Genomic DNA, 22,500 nt, shown 5'->3' with positions numbered 1-22,500 from the left:
GTTATAGGTCCTCATATTAACCCATAGATGCACAGACGAGGAGCCAAGAACGCGTAAAGAAGTTAGGAAGCCTTTCCATTGGACGATCGGTAGTTCAAAGCCTCACTCGTCCTAGTCCTGCCTTCTCCCTCCTCCGCCACGCCACGCCTAGGGAACTGAAGGTCATACGAAGCGCCGAGTGGATGTGGTATGGTGCGGAGGGAGGGAGGAGAGAGGGGAAGGAGGGGAGTGGAGAGAGAGGGGAAGGAGGGGAGGGGAGAGAGAGGGGAAGGAGGGAGGTAGGAGAAGGGAGAGGGGAGAAGGGAAGGAGGGAGTAGGAGGAGAGTTAACTTTGTTTCGAAACTGCGTCGTATTCTCTCTTTCTTGACTTCACGTGGCCGCCTTTGTCCTTGGCTGGGCGTTTTTGTGGGGGTCGTTTTAAGATTTCGTAACAGCTCGCTCCATCGGTTCCTCTAGCTTCGACGATTGAACAAGAACGTCCCCGTTAGAACAAATGAACACACACACACGCGCGTCTCCATGTGTGTTTGAAGAGCGTCCGAGAGCACGTCGCGGAAGGGAAAATAACCCGAGAATATCTTCAACTCTTTCACGTCACCCCAAACCCTAGCTTTCGACACACAGCAAACCCCGCCATTCCCGAAAATAACATGATATCCACCTCTACAACATCACAGCTGCAGCAGAACTCCACCGACATCACAACTCCCACTAGTCACACAACCGCCACCTTACCAGCTACTCCCCCCCACTCCCCCCCACTCCTCTTACCATTTCTCCTCTCTGCCAACCTCAAAACCTGCTATCACCACAGACTCCCTCGCACACTCCGTTAAACAACCCCTTTCACAACCCCAACGGTTATGCCGAGTAAGCGGATAATCTACGACATGTTTGCTTTGGAAAACAACATGAGCAAGCGTTATATCTGAATCCCCCAAAAGTAAAAAGGAGTGAGACAGGATGTCATATTGTACCCAAGATGATGGTGTATTTTGTCGGTTATTTGTCTTTGTGTTTCACGAAGCGTTAGTTACTACATGCCTGGGTCATTGCTTCTTATGAAAATGAGAACCCATATAACTGCAGTCAGCTATTATCTCCTTATTTTTCATACACTGGAACTCCAAAGCATACTATGTGAACACGAAGATCAAAATACATTTTCAAAAAGACAACAACCACCAATGTTAATGTTTATTTCGACTTTAGTTGTACTCTCCGCATATTCCATACCGTCTTCAACTGATCTTATTATGAATAATCTGTAACTTCTATACCAAAATTCTCCTCCAGGTTTCCCCTCAGTTGAAGGCTTCCTCTTTCACGTAAATATTATCAAGCGCATTCTCCCGAAACGCCACGCTCTCGCCCGTCACTATCTCCCCAGCAAACCTTTGAAAAAATAACCCTGTGAGAGGAATTCGTCCCCATAAACACCACCAGCTTCCTCGCTTCGACCTTAGCAGTATGTGTAGAAAGAAGGCCTTCTCTCGTGAGTATGACAACGTGGTATTGAGGGAGAGAAAGAGAGAGAGCGGAGAGAGTGAGAGAGGGAGGGAGGGAGGGAGAGAGAGAGGGCTGTGACCGCTCCCTTCTCCCTCATCAAACATGGACGCTCGCCACCACCAGGCAGGTCGCACAGCAAGCCAGGCGGACGCATCTCCCTCTCTCTTCCTCCCTCCTCGCCCTGCTGCCTTTCCTCACTCTCTTATCAGCAAGCTTCTCGGAGAGCCAGGCTGATAGACACACACACTTATTCCCCCAAAAATGCTTGATAACTGGAGGTCGATTTTGCTGTGATTTTGTTATTGTTATCTCTGGTAGGTTCTGTCTAAGCGCGCGGGGCAGGTATAACGGGTGGGGGAGTGGGAGGGGAGGAGCATACGGCATTGTTTATTCACACCTGCTACTACAGTATACCAACATAACAAGAGCTAGTGTGAACAAGCATTGACTAAAGATCGACTCGTTCCGTCGCTATCATAGAGCTTATTGTGGCCGCAGTGATGTGGGAGTGGGTGTGTTGGACTGCATGGCCGGCCGACGCGTCCCAACTCTGCTGTATTGGACTCCACACCCAACGCTCATAAAGCTCTATGCACTTTACGTCACGCTGGGCATTTAGGCAACATGCATATTCCCCCGTATTCGAAGCGTTGCTGTGGTCTCGCGTTTTCATTCGTCAAGAGGAAGGAGAGATCATTCGAGAACGTAAAAAAAAGAAAGTGTGTCGAGGCCAGCAGCCATTATGAGGCTCACACGCTAGCGCGCCTCCGAGAGAAACGAGTCCTCGCGCTCCCTCCCTCGTCCTCACGGTGGAACTCCGAGCCCACCACGTTGGATACCCACGGCGGAAGACAGAAATAAACGCCATTGTCCCCCTTACTACCGCGGCTCTAATAAAGACACCATCCAAACGGGAAAAACCATCAGGCGATTTCCCTTTAAGAAATGATTACCTACAATAATGATAACCAACAGTCGTATGCACCGAAGTGTGTTCTTTTGAATCACCCACAGTGAGCGAGGGAGGAAGTATTTCCTGTCATTGCCCTTCTCGGTCTCTCTATATCCCTCCTAGAGCACCAAGACCTGCTCGCGACATATCAAACAAAAGGAGCTCATACGCACCCAACGCGACAAGAATTGTGGCCGCCCCAAGTATCGTGGCCCAGAGGAGAAATGGGGCTGGAAGAGGACGAAGAAAGGAGTAAAACAGTGTGGAGTGGAATAGAAAGATAGATGGAGAGTAATTAGAGAAAAGAAAGGAACAATAGAGGTGGGAGATGATAGACAGGGGGGTGTGTGTTAGAAAAAAAAGAAACGATGGAGATAGAGTAATAGATAGACAGAGGAAGATATAATTGGGAAAAAGGGAAAGAAAGAAAAAAGACTAGAGATAAAGACAGAGATGGAAGGGAGGAATGAAGAAATTCGACAGAGAATAGTAGGAAGGAAAACATAAAGAGAAAGAAAAACTGGAGGTAGGAGAGCAAAGAATAAAAGAAAAACAAAAAAATAGACTGATTGACAAAAGAAGAATGAAAAGGGTAAAAAGGGGGGAAAATAAAAAGTAATGAGAAAGATTGGTAGAAGGAGGAACAGAAAACAAAAAATGAAGAAAAAGGCAAGAAAAGAAAAGAGAGAAAGGGCATTTATAGAAAAGAGAAAAAACCAAGTGGTAGAAAGAGAAATGAAATGTAAAGAGAAGGGAAGAAATAAGGGGGTAAAAACGAAGAAATTTTTTTGTTTTAAAGAAAAGAAAACGTAGGGGGGTGGAAACAGAAATATATATATATATATATATATATATATATAATATATAATAATAATATATAAATTTAATAAAAAATATATAAAATTAGATAATTATATAGATATAAATATAATATATATATATATATATATATTATATATAAACAAAAAATAAGAAATATCTAGAATATATTAATATAAATAATAGAGAAGAGAGAGAGAGAAGGAGAGAGAAGAGAGAGAGAGAGAAAAAGCAGAGAAGAGAAGAGGAGAGAAGAGAATGTTAAGAAAACAATAATTAAAACACAAAAAGTAGAAAACATTAGAAGGAAGGAAAGAAAATGGGAGTAGCCTAAAAATGAGAAAACCCCGGGAAACAAGAATGAGAGAATATTGAAAAATTAAATGGCAAGTGACAGAAAAGAAGAGAGAGAGAGGGAGGAGAGAGAGAGAGAGAGAGAGAGAGATTGAGAGAGAGAGAAGAGATTGAGGAGAGAGAGAGTAGAGAGAGAGGAGAGAGAGAGGAGAGAGAGAGAGGAAGAGAGAGAGAGAGGGAGAGAGAGAGAGAGAGAGGTGGAAAATAGAAACCCAGAAGATAATGAGTGAAAATGCGAAAACAGGAGAATGTGAAAGAAGAGGGAAAGAGAAAAAATCTTTATCTATCGATCCCTCGTTCTCTTTAACTGAAGATCTTCCTCCTTAAAACCCATTTCCTTCCCAACCAAGAAGCGAAAAGAACAAATAATCAGAAAACTGAAGAAATGTAGAGGAAATAATCTCCACCACGTCACCACTCATAAAGAATAACGAAGAAGGGCACACAAGACAAGAAGAGGACGAGGCAAGTATAACAAAGAGAAAGAAAAGAGGGTAAGTAAGATGATTTAAGTAGGCCGAGACAAGACCCGTTTATTGATCAACTCAAACTGCTGCGTTCAAAAGGGGGTCATATCCAATGGAGGTTCTGGCCAGTTTCCTCCTCCTGTGGCCTCCCCTTCGCCTCGTGCGTGGACATGCACTGGCGGTGAACTTCAGACTAGATGTGTGAGGAGATTTACAAGGGGTAGGTAGATAGATGGGCAGATTTATTAATTGTATTTGGGGTGAAATGTAGACTAATGCATCGGTGGATTTGTAGGTGTATATGTATAAATGAGGTAGATAAATTGGGAAATTTATTAATAGTTATTGGCGGTGGATTTTAGACTAGATGTTTCAGTAGATTTACATGGGGGAAGATAGATAGATAGATGTATTGGGGCGAACACAGGGTAGATATATAAGTAGATTTAGTAGGGGTAAAAAAAGAGATGAGTAGATTTATTAATTTTATGAAGGCGAACTATAGACTAGATGTATAGGCGGATTTACGTGGAGGTAAATGGATACGTAGATTTATTTTTAGAAATGGGGAGAACTACAGACTAAATGCATAAGTAGATTTACGTAGGAGTAATAGATATGTAGGTTTTGATTATATTGGGGTTAACTATAGATTAGATGCATAGGTAGATTTACCTGGAGGTAGAGAGGTGGTAGATTTATTAAGTGTATTGGGGCAAATTTCACACTAGATTTTATAAGTAGATTTACATGGGGGTAGAGAGATAGCAGATTTATTAAAAGTACTGACGACGAATTTTTAAACTAGGTATGAGGTAGACAAATGAGTACTATAGACTAGACGTATAGGTAGATTTACATGGAGGTGATAGATAAGTGAATTTATTAATAGTGAGAGGCGAACTATAGACTATATCAGTGGTTCTTAACGTAGGGGCGCTTCCCCTAAGAGGGCTTCAGTATTTTCCAGATGGACGCGAACCCTTGGAAAAAAGGCAGTAATTTCTCTAATTATGTTTGTTATTCTCTTAACGAGAGCATGGTCACATAATGGAAAGATTAATTATAATGGCCCTAATTTATCCTCATTAAAAAGACTAACCAAACATACTTATAATTTTCTTTAAAATCTAGGAGGGAATCTTATTTACCGATGCAAGGGAGGCGCAGAGGGAAGGATAAAATCCTAAAGTGGGCGTGGCAGTTACGAATCACTGGACTAGAAGCACTGGGTAGATTTATATGTATATGTATAGAAATGTAGTTAGATAAACGAGGAATTTCATTAATAACATTGGGGCTGAACAGACTAGATGCATAGGTAGATTTACATGGAGGTAGATAGATGAGTAGATATATTGATGGTATAAATGAATTGAGTTATTGATAGTATTGGCAGTGAACTCCATAGTAGATACATAGGGAGATATGTATATATATATATATATATATATATAATATATATTATATATATATATATATATATATATATATATATAGAGAGAGAGAGAGAGAGAGAGAGAGGGAGAGAGAGAGAGGAAGAGATAGATAGATAGATATAGATAGATAGATAGATAGAAAGATAGATAGATATAAGTAGATAAATGAGAATATATATTGATAGAAGTGGCGCTGAATGTCAGACAATCTATCAGTTGTATAAAATTAATTAATTTATTAACAATATTGGGAGAGAATTTGAAACTAGACGCATGTATATAGGTAGATATTTAACTACATGGATTACTGAAATGGATGTTTGTAGGAATAAGAATTCGTGATATGATTTAGAGTTGGTATTACTAAAGGGATATCACTAGTATGTGTTACATTAATATATACTACGAAAGTATAATAATAATGATAATAATAATAATAATAATAATAATAATAATAACAATAATAATAATAATAATAATAATAATAATAATAATAATAATAATAATAATAATAATAATATAATAATAACAATAATAATAAGAAAAAAAAAAGTAGTAGTAGTAATAATAGTCATAATCATAATAATAATAATAATGATAAAAAAATAATAACAACAGCAATAATAATAATAGTCACAAAAATAGCGATAATGATAATAATAATAATAACAATAATATAATAATAATAAAAAATAATAATAATAATTTAACAATGATAATAATAAAGATGATGATGATGATGATGATAATATAATAACAATGATAATAATAAAAATTAAAAATAATAATAATAATAATGATACTACTACTACTATTGCTACCACTAATAATAATGATACAAATAAGGATAATGATAATAATAACAATAATAATGATGATAATAATAATAAAGAAGATGATGATGATGATGATGATGATGATGATGATGATGATGATGAGATGATGATGATGAGTGATGGATGATGAGGGGGATGAAAGATGATGATAAAATACTAAAATAATTAAAAATAATATAATTGATGATAATAACAACAAGAATAGTAATAATAGTAAAATAATAAAAATGATAAAATAATAATAATAATAATAATAATAATAATAAAAAATAATAATAATAATAATAAAAAATTAATAAAAATAATAATAACAATAATAAAAAATAAAATAATAATAATATTAATGATGATAATGAAAGTAGTAATAGTAATAATAATAATAATAGTAATAATTATAATAATAATAATAATAAAAATATAATAATAATAAATAAAATAATATTAATAATAATAAATAATAAAAATAATATAAAACAATAATAATAAAAAAAAAATTAAAAATAATAAAATAATAATAATAATAATAATAATAATAATAATAATAATAATAAAAATAATAATAATAATAATAATAATAATAATAATAATAATAATAATAACAGTAATGATAATAATGATAAAAAATAATAATAATAATAATAATAATGATGATGATAATAATAATAATAATGGTAGTAATAAAAAACACAAAAAACAGCAACAATAATAATAATAATAACAACAACAACAACAACAACAACAACAACAACAACAACAACAACAACAACAACAACAATAATAATGAAATAACAATAATGAAATAGAATAATAATAATGCTGATGATAATAATAATAATAATGATACTACTACTACTACTACTACTACTACTAATAATAATAATAATGATAATGATAATAATAATATTATTATTATTATCATTAGTAGTAGTAGTACTACTACTACTATTATTATTGTTATTATTTTATTATTATTATTATTATCATTATTATTATTATTATTATTATTATTATTATTATTATTATTATTATTATTATTATTATTACTATTATCATTATTATATTAACGATGATAATACGGATGATAATAGTGATAATTGTGATATTAATAATAGTAATATTGATAATAATGATAGTGATAATATTAATAGTAATAAAAAGGATCTTGTTAGTGCTTATAATGATGATGGTGACAACAGTGATGATGATGATGATTACGGTGATGATGGTGATTATGATGGTGAGATCAATCAAGTGATATGATGTTAATGTTAATTCATGAATACTTCCACGATTTACGTTTTTCGCGGTTATTTGGAAGTGTAAACAATGATCTTATTTGCCGTTGTTGCAGCCACGGTGTTTATCAACAACGTTTCCTATTAACAAAGGGATAGAGATGACTAAATATTTACAAAGACATCCTATAATCTAAAGTCGGGATTTCAAACAACTAGTCACAAGTACCAGCAACCTTCAATAATGAACAAAGTCAACAAACACTCACTGGTAAAACACATTCGTTCTGCCACCAAACACACCATGATAAGGGATGATATAGTGTCACCACAACGGAAAACATAAAAGTCACAAATACGATTAATTCCCAAATAAAAATCGCTATCAGTACACCACAAAAAAACATACCACGAGTCCCCAACACACGACAGACAGACAACCTGAGTACTAAATGCATCATTGCTATACAAAAAAAAAGAGAAAAGAAAAAAAAAATAAAAGAAAAGAAGAGAAAAGAAAAGAAAAGAAAAAGACAGCACAAAAAGACAAAAAAAAAACGTGTTATTTGACGTAACAGTGGGTCTCATCTAACACACACACACACACACACACACACACACACACACACACACACACACACACACACACACACACACACACACACACACACAAACAAACACACACACACATTCACATAGCTAATTACCGATACCTGTATTCTAGATATAATACCTTGGCACATTACGATAACTTATATATCGTTCCCAGCAAAGATAAGGGGAACAGGATGATAAAAATGATAAAATTTTGGTAACAATAACTATGCTATTAAAAAAAATGAAAGTTATCATTAAAACAATAAGAATAATATTATAGGATATTGATCATGAAATAATAAAAAAAACAGTTATAAATAGCAATAAAATGGTAGTAATAAAGATAATGAGAATAACAAGAAACGTCATAATACGTGATAAACCTACATATTATCATTTATTAACAGCATCAGTACTGAAATTAATATTGATAATACATTAAAAATCATGTATGTATATATAATATATTATATATATATAATATATAAATAATATATGATATATATATATATAATATATATATATTGTTGTTTTGTGTGGTGTGTGTGTGTGTGTGTGTATGTGTGTGGGGGTGTGTGTATGTGTGTGTGTGTGGGGTGTGTGGTGGTGTGTGTGGTGTGTGTGTGGGGTGTGTGTGTGTGTGTGTGTGTGTGTGTGTGTGTGTGTGGTGTGTTGTGGTACACAAATATATGTGTTAATTATATGAGTTCCCCAAAAATATATATATATATGTACATATATATATAAAATATATATATGATATATATATATAATATTATATATATATATATATATAACACACACACACACCACACACACACACACACCACACACACACACACCCCACACACACACCACACACAACCACATATATATATATATATATATATATAATATATAATATATTTTATATATAAATATATATATATATATACACATATAAAACTACATATACACACACACACATACACACACATATATTTATATATAATTTCTCACACACACCCAAAACACCACCACACAACACACACACACACACACAACACCCACACACACACACACACACACACACCCATACCCCCACACACACACACACACACAACACCCCACACACACACACACACACTCCCCCGACCCCCTACACACACACACACACACACACACACACACACCACAAAAACACAACACCCCACACCCACACACACACACCCCCAACCATATAATTATAAAATATAAATATTTAAAAAATAATAATTATTAAAAAAATATATTTTATTTTATTAACGGGGGGTGTGGTGTAGGGTGGGTTTTTGGGTTGTTATGTACAATATCACATACAAAATATTATATATATATAAATATATATTATAATATATATTTATATAATATACAAATGTTATATATATATATATAATATATATATATATATATATATATAATATATTTTAAACAGATAAAAAATAATAACACACACCCCAACCCCCACACACACCACCCCCCCCACACACACACACCAACACACACACACAACACCACAATATATATTTTTATATAATATTATATATATATATAATATATTAATACTATAATAGAAAATACATATATATAATATATTATATATAATATTATATATATAAAATTATGTATATTATATAAAATTAAAAAAAAAAAAAAAAAATTTTTTATTATATATATATATATATATAAAAATATATAATATAATTTTTTTATTATTTTTTTTTTTTTATTTTTTTTTTTTTTTTTTAAAAATTATATTTAAAATTGTTTTATAAATATATATAAATATAATTATATATAAAATATTTATTTTTTTTGGGTTTTTATTATATGTATATATAATATATTATAATATATAATATAATTTTTATATATATATTTTTTTTTTTTTGGATTTATTTATATTTTAATAATATATATATTATATTATATATTTAATATATTTATTTTTTTTGGTTTTATTAGGTTTTTTTGTTTTGGGGGTAATATGTAATAAAAAAAAAATTTTTAAAAAAAAAAAAAAAAACGTTTTTATATAAATTTTAAAATTTATATATATTTATATATATTTTATAAAGTTGGGGGGGGGGTTTGGGGGGTTTTTTTTTTTTTTTATAAATTTAATAAATATATATATTATATATATATATATATATAATATATATATTTTTTTTTTGTTTTTTTTTTTTTTTTTTTTTTTTTTTTTTTTTTTTATTTATTGTGTGTGTGTGGGGTGTGTGTTTTTTTTTTGTTTTGTTTTTTTTTTTGTTTGTTTTTTTTTTTTTTTTTTTTTTTGGTTTGTTTTGTTGTGTTTGTTTTTTTTGGGGGGGGGGTTTTGTTTTTTTTTTTTTTTTATTTTTAATATATATAAAAAAATATTTAAAAGGGGTGTGTTGTGGTGGGTTTTTTTTTTTTTTTTTTTTTGGGGGGGGGGGGGGGGGGGGTTATGTTTTTTTTTTTTTTTTTTTTGTTTTTTTTTTTTTTTTTTTTTTTTTAAAATATTTTAAAATTTTTAAATATAATATATATATTATATATTAATATTATATATTTTTTGGGTTTTTGGTTTTATAAAATTTTTATTTATGAAATTTGGGAATATATTAATAAAAAAAATAAAAAAAAATATATATATAATATAATTATTTTTTTTTATATTTTACAAAAACAACCCCCCCGACCAAACCTTTTAAAAGATCATAATTAATATATATATATTATATTTTTTAATATATATATATAATATAATATTTTGTGTGTTTTGTGTGTGTGTGTGTTTTTGTGTGTGTGTGTGTGGTGTGTGTGTGGTTTTTGTGTGTGTGTGTGTTTTTATGTGTGTGTGTGTGGTGTGTGTGTGTGTGGTGGTGTGTGTGTGGTGGTGTGTGTTGGTGTGTGTGTGTGAGTAAGTTATTAAAAATATATTTGTGTGTATGTGGTGGTGTATAGTGGTATTGTGTATTATATATATAAAATTTATTATTATAATATTTTATATATTATATATATGTGTGTGTGTGTGTTTTGTGTTGTTGTGTTGTGTGTGTGGTGTGTTGGTGGTGTGTGTGTTTTGTGTTTTTTATTAATTCTTTTAATTATTATAATATATTATATATATTATTATATGTTTTATTTTTAATTTTGGTCTAAATTCCATTTTTGTGTCCACCCCCCCCACCCCACACCACCCCCACACACACACCCCCACCACACCCACCCCATCAAAACCCCCCCACCCCCAAAACCCCCCCCCTACACACCACACCCCAACACACACACACACACCCCCCAACACACACACATTTTTATTAATTATTTTATATTTTTTTAAATAATATATTAAATTAATATATAATATATATACATCCAGATTTTAAGTATACAATTTTAAATTTTCAGTACTGATGCTTTAAAAAATGAAATATGTAGGTTTACACGTATTATGCTTTTCTTGTTTCTCATTACTTTATTACTACCTTTTATTGCTATTTAAAACTGTTTTTTTTTATTTCTGATCAATACCTAAATATTTTCTTATTTTTTTAATGAAATTTTTCTTTTTTTTTAATAGCATAGTTATTGTCCCAAAAATTTACTTTTTTATATCCTTTTCCCCTTTATCTTTGTGGGAACGATATATAAGTTATCGAAATGTGCCAAGGTATTATATCTAAATACGGTATCGGTAATTAGTATGTAAATGGTGTGTGTGTGTTTGTGGGGTGTGTGGTTTTGTGGTGTGGGTTGGTGGTTTTTGTGTGTGGTGGTGTGTGGTGTGTGGTGTGTGTGGGGTTGTGTTAGATGAGACCCACTGTTACGTCAAATAACACGTTTTTTTTTTTGTCTTTTTGTGCTGTCTTTTTTTTTTCTTTTCTTTTCTCTTCTTTTTTTATTTTTTTTTTTTTTCTCTTTTTTTTTGTATAGAAATGAGCATTTATCTCGGTTGTCTGTCTGTCGTGTGTGGGGACTCGGGGTATGTTTTTTTGGGTGTCTGATAGCGATTTTTTTTGGGGAATTAATCGTTTTTGGATTTTATTTTTTTCCTTTTTGGGGTGACACTATTTTTCCCTTATCATGGTGTGTTTGGTGCAGAACGAAGTTTTTTACCATGAGGGTTTGTTGACTTTTTTCTTTTGAATTTTGCTGGTACTTGTGATAGTTTTTTGAAATCCCGATTTTAGATTATGATTCTTTGAAAATATTTTATCATCTCTTTCCCTTTTTTAAATGGGAAACGTTGTTTGATAAACCCCGGGCTGCAAAAAACGGAAAAAAAGTCATTGTTTACACTTAAAAAACCCGCGAAAAACGTAAATCGTGGGAAATATTCAGAAAAACATAAAATCATATCACTGATGATTCACCCTCATAATCACCACATCACCCTAAACAAACATCATCATCATGTTGTCACCCTTCATTATAACACTAAAAAAGATCCTTTTTATTACTATTAAATTATCATATCATTATTATCAAATTAATATTATTAATATCACAATTTTTCACTATTATCATCCTTTTTCATCGTAAATATAAAGATAAAAGTAATAAAAATAATAATAAAATATAAAAATAATAATAATAAATAATAATAAAATAAAAAAATAAAAAATAATAAAAAAATAATAAAAAAATAACAATAATAATATAGTAGTAGTAATACTTACTAATGATAATAATAATTTTTTTATTTTTTATCATTATCATTATTATTTTTTATTAGTAGTAAGTAGTAGTAGTAGTAGTAGTATATTAATTTTTATTATTATTACTATCATTATCATTATTTTTATTTTATTTTTATTGTTGTTGTTTTTGTTTTTTTGTTTTGTTGTTTTTGTTGTTTTTTTTGTTGTTTTTTGTTTTTTTATTTTATTTTTTTATTGTTTTTTTTTACTACCCTTAATTTTTTAATCATCATATTATTATTATTAATATTTATTTTTATTTTATTATTTTTATTTTAAAATTTTTATTATTTTCCCTCATTATCTTATTTTTAAACCCCTTATTTTATCATTATTTTTATCTTAATTTTTATTATTATTTTTATTTTATCGTTTTATTATTTTTATTATTAATTATTTTTATTATATTATTATTTTATTATTATTATTATTATTTTCCCTTTTAAATTTTTTCATATCAATTATTATACATATAAATTTTATCATAATTTTCTATAATTATTATTTTTATTATAATCATTATATTTTTATCCCATTATTATTTTATTTTATATTTATTATATTTATATTATTATTATTTATATTTTTTATTATAATTATTATCATTAATATTATTTTTATTATCATCATCATTATTTTATTATGTATGTATTTATTATTTTTATTTTATATCTTATTATAATAATTTTTTATTATTATTTTTATCATCATTTTTATTATATATGATATATATATATATATATGGGTTTTTATTTTTTATTATTAATTTATTATTTATTATTATTTTTATTATTATTTTATTATTATCATTATCATTATCAATAATTACTAATTACTCTATTATAATCCCCCTTTTTATTTAAAATTTTTATTAATTATTTTTTATTATTATTTTATTATTATAAATTTTTAATTATTATTATTATTATTTTTTTAAAATATAAACATATATCATCATCATATATCATTATAATATATTTTTTATATATATATATTTTTTATTATTTTTATATTATTATTGTTATTTTTTATATTTTTCCTTATTTTTATATATTATTTTAAAAATAGTGTATATTTATTATCATTATCATTTTGTGTATTTTATATTCCTTTTATTATTTTTTTTTATTATTATTATTATTTTATTATTATATTATTTTTAATTTTTTTTTTATTTTTATTAATTATTTATTATTATCATTATTATTATTTTTTCTATATTTATAATTAACCAATTTGATATTTTATTTTAATTATTATATTTTATTATTTTAGTTTATTTATTATTATCTTTTTCCTATTTTTGTCTTTATTTTATTCTGTTTTATTATTTTTTTATCATATTATTTTATCATTTTTATTATACTTTATTATACTACTACTTTTTTATTATTATTTATTTTATTATTTTTATTTTTTTTTTTTTTTTTTTTTTTTATTATATTATATTTTATTATTATTAATTATTATTTATTATTATTTTATTATTATATTATTATTAAAATTTTATTATTATTATCTTTTATTTTATTTAATATTAATTACACATCTAGTGTTCCCTTTTTGAATCCCCTTTTTAAATCATTTACAATTTTACCTCCAAAAACCCTTTCTAATCCATTTAAAATTTACCTTTCAGCTCTAGGTTAAATTTTCCCCCCTTTTTTTAAAAATTAATTTTTTTTACTATGAGGTTAATAGGCCATTTATAAAAAAAATTTCCATTTATTTTCTTAATCATTATTTCTTTTTCATTATCTATCTATCTATCACCCCATTATCTTTTCCCTCTTCCTTTTTTCCTTCTTCTCTCCCTTAATTATATATTATTATATAATTTAATTTTATTTTAAATAATATATTTAATAAATTCATTCTCCCTATGATCTAATATGGAGTTCACTAATACTATCCCAATACATCAATCATTTCCCCAATATATTCCCCCATCTTCTACCCCAGTAAAAACCATGATTAGTCTGCCCCCAAATTTTTTAAAAAATCCCCGTTTTTTCAACTACATTTCTAACATATTAAAAAATCTACCCATTCTTTATCCCCAGGATTCTAACTCCCCGCCCCCCCTTTTAAATTTTATCCTTCCCCTTCCCCCCCATTAAATAAATTCCCCCCTAGTTTTAAAGAAAAATATAATATTTTTTTTTTTTTAAAAAAATTTAAATAAAAAATTAAAAGGTTAAAAAAAAAAAAAAAAAAAATATTTTTCCCAAATTTTATTAAAATATAAAAAAAAAAAGAAAAACCCCCAAAAAAAAAAAATATTTTTAAAACCCTTTTTTTTATAGTTATTATATAATTAAATTTTATAAAAAAAATTTTACCCCAGAAAAAACTTATTAAAAAAAATTAAAAATTACCCCCCCCAAAAAACCCCAAAAAAAAAGAAAAAAAATTAAATAAAAAAAAAAAAAAAAACCCAAAAAAATTAAATTTATTTTAAATTTTTTAAAAAAAAAATTATAAAAATTAAAAAGTTTTAAAATAAAAATTTATTTTTTTAAAATTTAATAAATTATAAAATTTTTATTTACCCCAAAAAATTATTAAAATAATTAAAAAAAAAATCTACACTTTCCCTTAAAATTTCAAAACATTAGTTAATCACCCCCAAAAACATTTAAAAAATTTCCCAAAATTACCACTTTTAAATACCCTACAAATCCACCGTCAAGTCCATTCACCCAAAAAAAAAAAACTGCCATCTATTAATTACCCCTTGAAACCCACCCCTTTTAGTCTGAAAATTCCCCCCAAAACCCCCCCCTTTTAATAGATTCCTCTAGTTTAAAAGAAAATTTATTAAGTATGTTTGGTTAGTCTTTTTAATGAGGATAAATTAGGGCCATTATAATTAATCTTTCCATTATGTGACCATGCTCTCGTTAAGAGAATAACAAACATAATTAGAGAAATTACTGCCTTTTTTCCAAGGGTTCGCGTCCTATCTGGAAAATACTGAAGCCCTCTTATGGGAACGCGCCCCTTACGTTAAGAACCACTGATATAGTCTATAGTTCGCCTCTTCACTATTAATAAATTCACTTATCTATCTACCTCCATGTAAATCTACCTATACGTCTAGTCTATAGTACTCATTTGTCTACCTTCATACCTAGTTTGAAATTCGTCGTCAGTACTGTTAATAAATCTGCTCATCTCTCTACCTCCATGTAAATCTACTTATACATCTAGTGTGAAATTTGCCCCAATACACTTAATAAATCTACCCACCTCTCTACCTCCAGGTAAATCTACCTATGCATCTAATCTATAGTTCACCCCAATATAATCAACAAACCTACATATCTATCTACTCCTACGTAAATCTACTTATGCATTTAGTCTGTAGTTCTCCCCATTTCTATAAATAAATCTACGTATCCATTTACCTCCACGTAAATCCGCCTATACATCTAGTCTATAGTTCGCCTTCATAAAATTAATAAATCTACTCATCTCTTTATTTACCCCTACTAAATCTACTTATATATCTACCCTGTAGTTCGCCCCAATACATCTATCTATCTATCTTCCTCCATGTAAATCTACTTATACATCTAGTCTGAAATCCACCGCCAATACTATTAATAAATTTCCCAATTTATCTACCTACATTTATACATATACACCTACAAATCCACCGATGCATTTAGTCTACACTTCACCCCAAATACAATTAATAAATCTGCCCATCTATCTACCTACCTCCTTGTAAATCTCCTCACACATCTAGTCTGAAGTTCACCGCCAGTGCCATGTCCACGCACGAGGCGAAGGGAGGCCACAGGAGGAGGCACTGGCCAGAACCTCCATTGGATATGACCGCCTTTGAACGCAGCAGTTTGAGTCTGATCAATAAACATGTCTTGTCTCGGCCTACTTAAATCATCTTACTTACCCTCTTTTCTTTTCTCTTTGTTATACTTGCCTCGTCCTCTTCTTTGTCTTGTGTGTCCCTTCTTCGTTATTCGTTATGAGTGGTGACGTGGTGGAGATTATTTCCTTCATACATTTCTTCAGTTTTCTTGATTATTTGTTCTTTTCGCTTCTTGGTTGGGAAGGAAATGGGTTTTAAGGAGGAAGATCTTCAGTTAAAGAGAACGAGGGATCGATAGATAAAGATTTTTTCTCTTTCCCTCTTCTTTCACATTCTCCTGTTTTCGCATTTTCACTCATTATCTTCTGGGTTTCTATTTTCCACCTCTCTCTCTCTCTCTCTCTCTCTCTCTCTCTCTCTCTCTCTCTCTCTCTCTCTCTCTCTCTCTCTCTCTCTCTCTCTCTCTCTCTCTCTCTCTCTCCCTCTCTCTCTCTCTCTTTCTTTTCTTGTCACTTTGTCCATTTTAATATTATTTCAATATTTCTCTCATTCTTGTTTTTCCGGTGTTTTTCTTCATTTTTAGGCTTATCTCCCATTCTCTTTCCTTTCCTTCTAGATTGTTTTCCATACTTTCTGTGTTTTCTTCATTTATTTGTTTTCTATAACATTCTCTCTCTCTCTCTCTCTCTCTTCTGCTGCTCTTCTCTCTCTCTCTCTCTCTCTCTCTCTCTCTCTCTCTCTCTCTCTCTCTCTCTATCATTCTCTACTCTTATATTATATATATATATATATATATATATATATATATATATATATATATATATATATATATATATATATATATATTTATATATATATATTTATATAAAATATTTATTATATATAATTTAATATATTATATAATATATATATATATATATATATCTTGTTTTCCACCCCCCCTACGTTTTCTTTCTTCTCTATAAAACTTTCTCTCGTTTAATTATTTCTTCCTTCCTCTCTTTACATTTCCATTTCTCTTTCTACCACTATGAGTTTTTTTCTCTCTTTTCTATAAATGCCCTCTCTATCTTTCTCTTTCTTGCCTTGTCTTCATCTTTGTCTCTGTTCCTCCTTCTACCAATCTTTCTCATTACTTTGTATTTTCTTTTCTTACCCTTTTCATTCTTCTTTTGTCAATCAGTCTATTTATTTTGTTTTTCTTTTATTCTTTGCTCTCCTACCTCCAGCTTTTCTTTCTCTTTATGAGTTTTCCTTCCTACTATTCTCTGTCGAATTTCTCTCATTCTCCCTTTCCATCTCTGTCTTTATCTCTAGTCTTTTTTTCTTTCTTTCTTTTCCTAATTATATCTTCCTCTGTCTATCTATTACTCTATCTCCATCGTTTCTTTTTTTTCTAATCACACACCCTTCTGTCTATCTATTCCTCTACCTCTATTGTTCCTTTCTTTTCTCTAATTACATCTCCATCTATCTTTCTATTCCACTCCACACTGTCTACTCCCTTTCTTCGTCTCTTCCACGCCCCCATTTCTCCTCTGGGCCACGCATACTTGAGCGGCCACAATTCTTGTTGCGTTGGGCGTGCGTGATGAAGCTCCCTTTTTGTCGATATGCCTCGCGAGCAGGTCTTGGTGCTCTCAGGAGGGATATAGAGAGACCGAGCAAGGCAATGACAGGAAATACTTCCTCCCTCGCTCACTGTGGGTGATTCAAAAGAACACACTTCGGTGCATACGACTGTTGGTTATCATTTATTGTAGGTAATCATTTCTTAAAGGGAAATCGCCTGATGGTTTTTCCCGTTTGATGGTGTCTTTATTAGAGCCGCGGTAGTAAGGGGGACAATGGCGTTTATTTCTGTCTTCCGCCGTGGGTATCCAACGTGGTGGGCTCGGAGTTCCACCGTGAGGACGAGGGAGGGAGCGCGAGACTCGTTTCTCTCGGAGGCGCGCTAGCGTGTGAGCCTCATAATGGCTGCTGGCCTCGACACACTTTCTTTTTTTTTACGTTTCTCGAATGATCTCTCCTTCCTCTTGACGAATGAAACGCGAGACCACAGCAACGCTTCGAATACGGGGGAATATGCATGTTGCCTAAATGCCCAGCGTGACGTAAAGTGCATAGAGCTTTTATGAGCGTTGGGTGTGAGTCCAATACAGCAGAGGTTGGGACGCGTCGGCCGGCCATGCAGTCCAACACACCCACTACCACATCACTGCGCCACAATAAGCTCTATGATAGCGACGGAACGAGTCGATCTTTAGTCAATGCTTGTTCACACTAGCTCTTGTTATGTTGTATAACTGTAGTAGCAGGTGTGAAATAACAATGCCGTATGCCTCCTCCCCTCCCACTCCCCCACCCGTTATACCTGCCCCGCGCGCTTAGACAGAACCCTCCAGAGATAACAATAACAATAATCACAGCAAAATCGACCTCCAGTTATCAAGCATTTTTGGGGGAATAAGTGTGTGTGTCTATCAGCCTGGCTCTCCGAGAAGCTTTGCTGATAAGAGAGTGAGGAAAGGCAGCAGGGCGAGGAGGGAGGAAGAGAGAGGGAGATGCGTCCGCCTGGCTTGCTGTGCGACCTGCCTGGTGGTGGCGAGCGTCCATGTTTGATGAGGGAGAAGGGAGCGGTCACAGCCCTCTCTCTCTCCCTCCCTCCCTCCCTCTCTCACTCTCTCTCGCTCTCTCTCTTTCTCCCTCAATACCACGTTGTCATACTCACGAGAGAAGGCCTTCTTTCTACACATACTGCTAAGGTCGAGCGAGGAAGCTGGTGGTGTTTATGGGGACGAATTCCTCCTCACAGGGTTTATTTTCAAAGGTTTGCTGGGGAGATAGTGACGGGCGAGAGCGTGGCGTTTCGGGAGAATGCGCTTGATAATATTTACGTGAAAGAGGAAGCCTTCAACTGAGGGGAAACCTGGAGGAGAATTTTGGTATAGAAGTTACAGATTATTCATAATAAGATCAGTTGAAGACGGTATGGGAATATGCGGAGAGTACAACATAAAGTCGAAATAAACATTAACATTGGTGGTTGTTGTCTTTTTGAAAATGTATTTTGATCTTCGTGTTCACATAGTATGCTTTGGAGTTCCAGTGTATGAAAAATAAGGAGATAATAGCTGACTGCAGTTATATGGGTTCTCATTTTCATAAGAAGCAATGACCCAGGCATGTAGTAACTAACGCTTCGTGAAACACAAAGACAAATAACCGACAAAATACACCATCATCTTGGGTTACAATATGACATCCTGTCTCACTCCTTTTTTACTTTTGGGGGGATTCAGATATAACGCTTGCTCATGTTGTTTTCCAAAGCAACATGTCCGTAGATTATCCGCTTACTCTGGCATAACCGTTGGGGTTGTGAAAGGGGTTGTTAACGGAGTGTGCGAGGAGTCTGTGGTGATAGCAGGTTTGAGGTTGGAGAGACGGAGAAATGGTAAGAGGAGTGGGGGGGGAGTGGGGGGGAGTAGCTGGTAAGGTGGCGGTGTGTGACTAGTGGGAGTTGTGATGTCGGTGGAGTTCTGCTGCAGCTGTGATGTTGTAGAGGTGGATATCATGTTATTTTCGGGAATGGCGGGGTTTGCTGTGTGTCGAAAGCTAGGGTTTGGGGTGACGTGAAAGAGTTGAAGATATTCTCCGGGTTATTTTCCCTTCCGCGACGTGCTCTCGACGCTCTTCTCAACACACATGGAGACGCGCGTGTGTGTGTGTTCATTTGTTCTAACGGGGACGTTCTTGTTCAATCGTCGAAGCTAGAGGAACCGATGGAGCGAGCTGTTACGAAATCTTAAAACGACCCCCACAAAACGCCCAGCCAAGGACAAAGGCGGCCACGTGAAGTCAAGAAAGAGAGAATACGACGCAGTTTCGAAACAAAAGTTCTCCTCCTCCTCCCCCTTCCCTTCTCCCCCTCTCCCCTTCCCTTCTCTCTCCCCTCCCCTCCTTCCCCTCTCTCTCCCCTCCCCTCCTTCCCCTCTCTCTCCACTCCCCTCCTTCCCCTCTCTCTCCCTCCCTCCCTCCGCCACCATACCACACACTCGGCGCTTCGTATGACCTTCAGTTCCCTAGGCGTGGCGTGGCGGAGGAGGGAGAAGGCAGACTAGGACGAGTGAGGCTTTGAACTACCGATCGTCCAATGGAAAGGCTTCCTAACTTCTTTACGCGTTCTTGGCTCCCTCGTCTGTGCATCTATGGGTTAATATGAGGACCTATAACTCCCATCACTACCCTCTCTCTCTCTCTCTTCCTCCTTCTCTCCGTGTTTTTTTAAATTATTATGATTTTCTCCTGTAGCGTACCTAGAGACCCCTTTTCGTAATAATATCTGAAGAGACCGCACATAAAGCTTCCTTTACCTTCTACGAAAAGATTCGTTGGTACGAATCGAGAGCGTTGGAGAAGGGTCGGGAGAGGCGAGGCAGAGGAGGGAGGAGGATTAAAAGACGTAGAAGCAGAAGCAGTAAGGGATAGAAGAGGAGACGAGGAAGACCGAGAAGTAGGAAATAAACGCAGCAGAGACGTAGAAAGAGGATAGGAGAGGGGTAGAGAGAAGAAGTGGCAGAGGAATAAGGGCGGCGGCGGCAGAAGTAGGGCGTGAGAGGATCGCGGAGGCGGAGGCGGTGGCGAGCTGGTGGTGGCGGCGGCGGCGGTGGCAGAGACGAGCATGGGGCTGCCTGCTGCCTGGCCGCTTGGCTGGCTCGGGCCTGGGGAGTTCTGCTGGTGGTGGCGCCGTGCATCCCTCTCCCTCCCTCCCTCCCTCCCGGCCTCCCTCCCTCCCTCCCTCGCCCTCTCGACGCATTGCCCTCAAACCATGTCCGTTCCACTGTCGGGTTAGGCTTGGAGGATGGAAGGATTCGAGGGGCAGCCCGTGAGGGGATTTCTAGGCAGGTCGAGAGACAAACACATACACGCACACACGCAAACACAAGAGACAAGGAGGTTGGCAGGGCGACCGAGGGAGTCACAAAAGGGCTCTCCCGAAACCCACTGCTGACGCCGCATAGTGTTACGAATGGAAACGGGCTCGACGACTGGGAGGTACCTCTTCCCGGCGCTGCAGATTATCACACTCGCGTCACCGTCGTTCTGTGACACCTCCCTGCTGGCTCGCACCGTTAGCTCCCATCATGGCACTGGGAGTTTTATTCCAGTCGAGCTGAAAAACGGACGCTTAGAGCCATGCACAGACGGGGTTTAAGACAATACCGGGAGAGAGAGAGACATGAAGGCTATGCTAGCTTCCGAATAAACAAGTCTAGTGTTCGCTGTTCATATGTAAAGCACTGAGAGAGAGAGAGAGAGAGAGAGAGAGAGAGAGAGAGAGAGAGAGAGAGAGAGAGAGAGAGAGAGAGAGAGAGAGAGAGAGAGAGAGGAAAGTTGACGGAGGCGTTTTTCACAGGGATGAGGAATGTTTGTGTCACTTATCCTCGCCCCCTTCCCTAGCATTGTCTCATTATCTGGAAGACTCGACTCGTTTTCATATCTGTGGCGGAGTATCACAAACGTTGCTTTATTCCTGGCTATTCTCGCCTATTCAAAAAATCTTTAGTTTCTCTATTTTCTTTACTGAGTGTTTTTACATAGAGGAATGGTGATAAAAGGGGCAAGGATTGAATACAGCGACGAGGAAGCATATTGCGTTTGGAGCGAGCGGCCAAGCAGTACGTCAGAGGGAGTGTGACTGCGTGTTCATGTTACACCACAAGCTAACCTGGCGCAAGTGTGTGT

The sequence above is a fragment of the Penaeus monodon genome, chromosome 1 (assembly GCF_015228065.2).
Source record: "Penaeus monodon isolate SGIC_2016 chromosome 1, NSTDA_Pmon_1, whole genome shotgun sequence".
Classification (NCBI taxonomy): Eukaryota; Metazoa; Arthropoda; class Malacostraca; order Decapoda; family Penaeidae; genus Penaeus; species Penaeus monodon.
Note: the sequence above shows the minus strand (reverse complement) of the source record.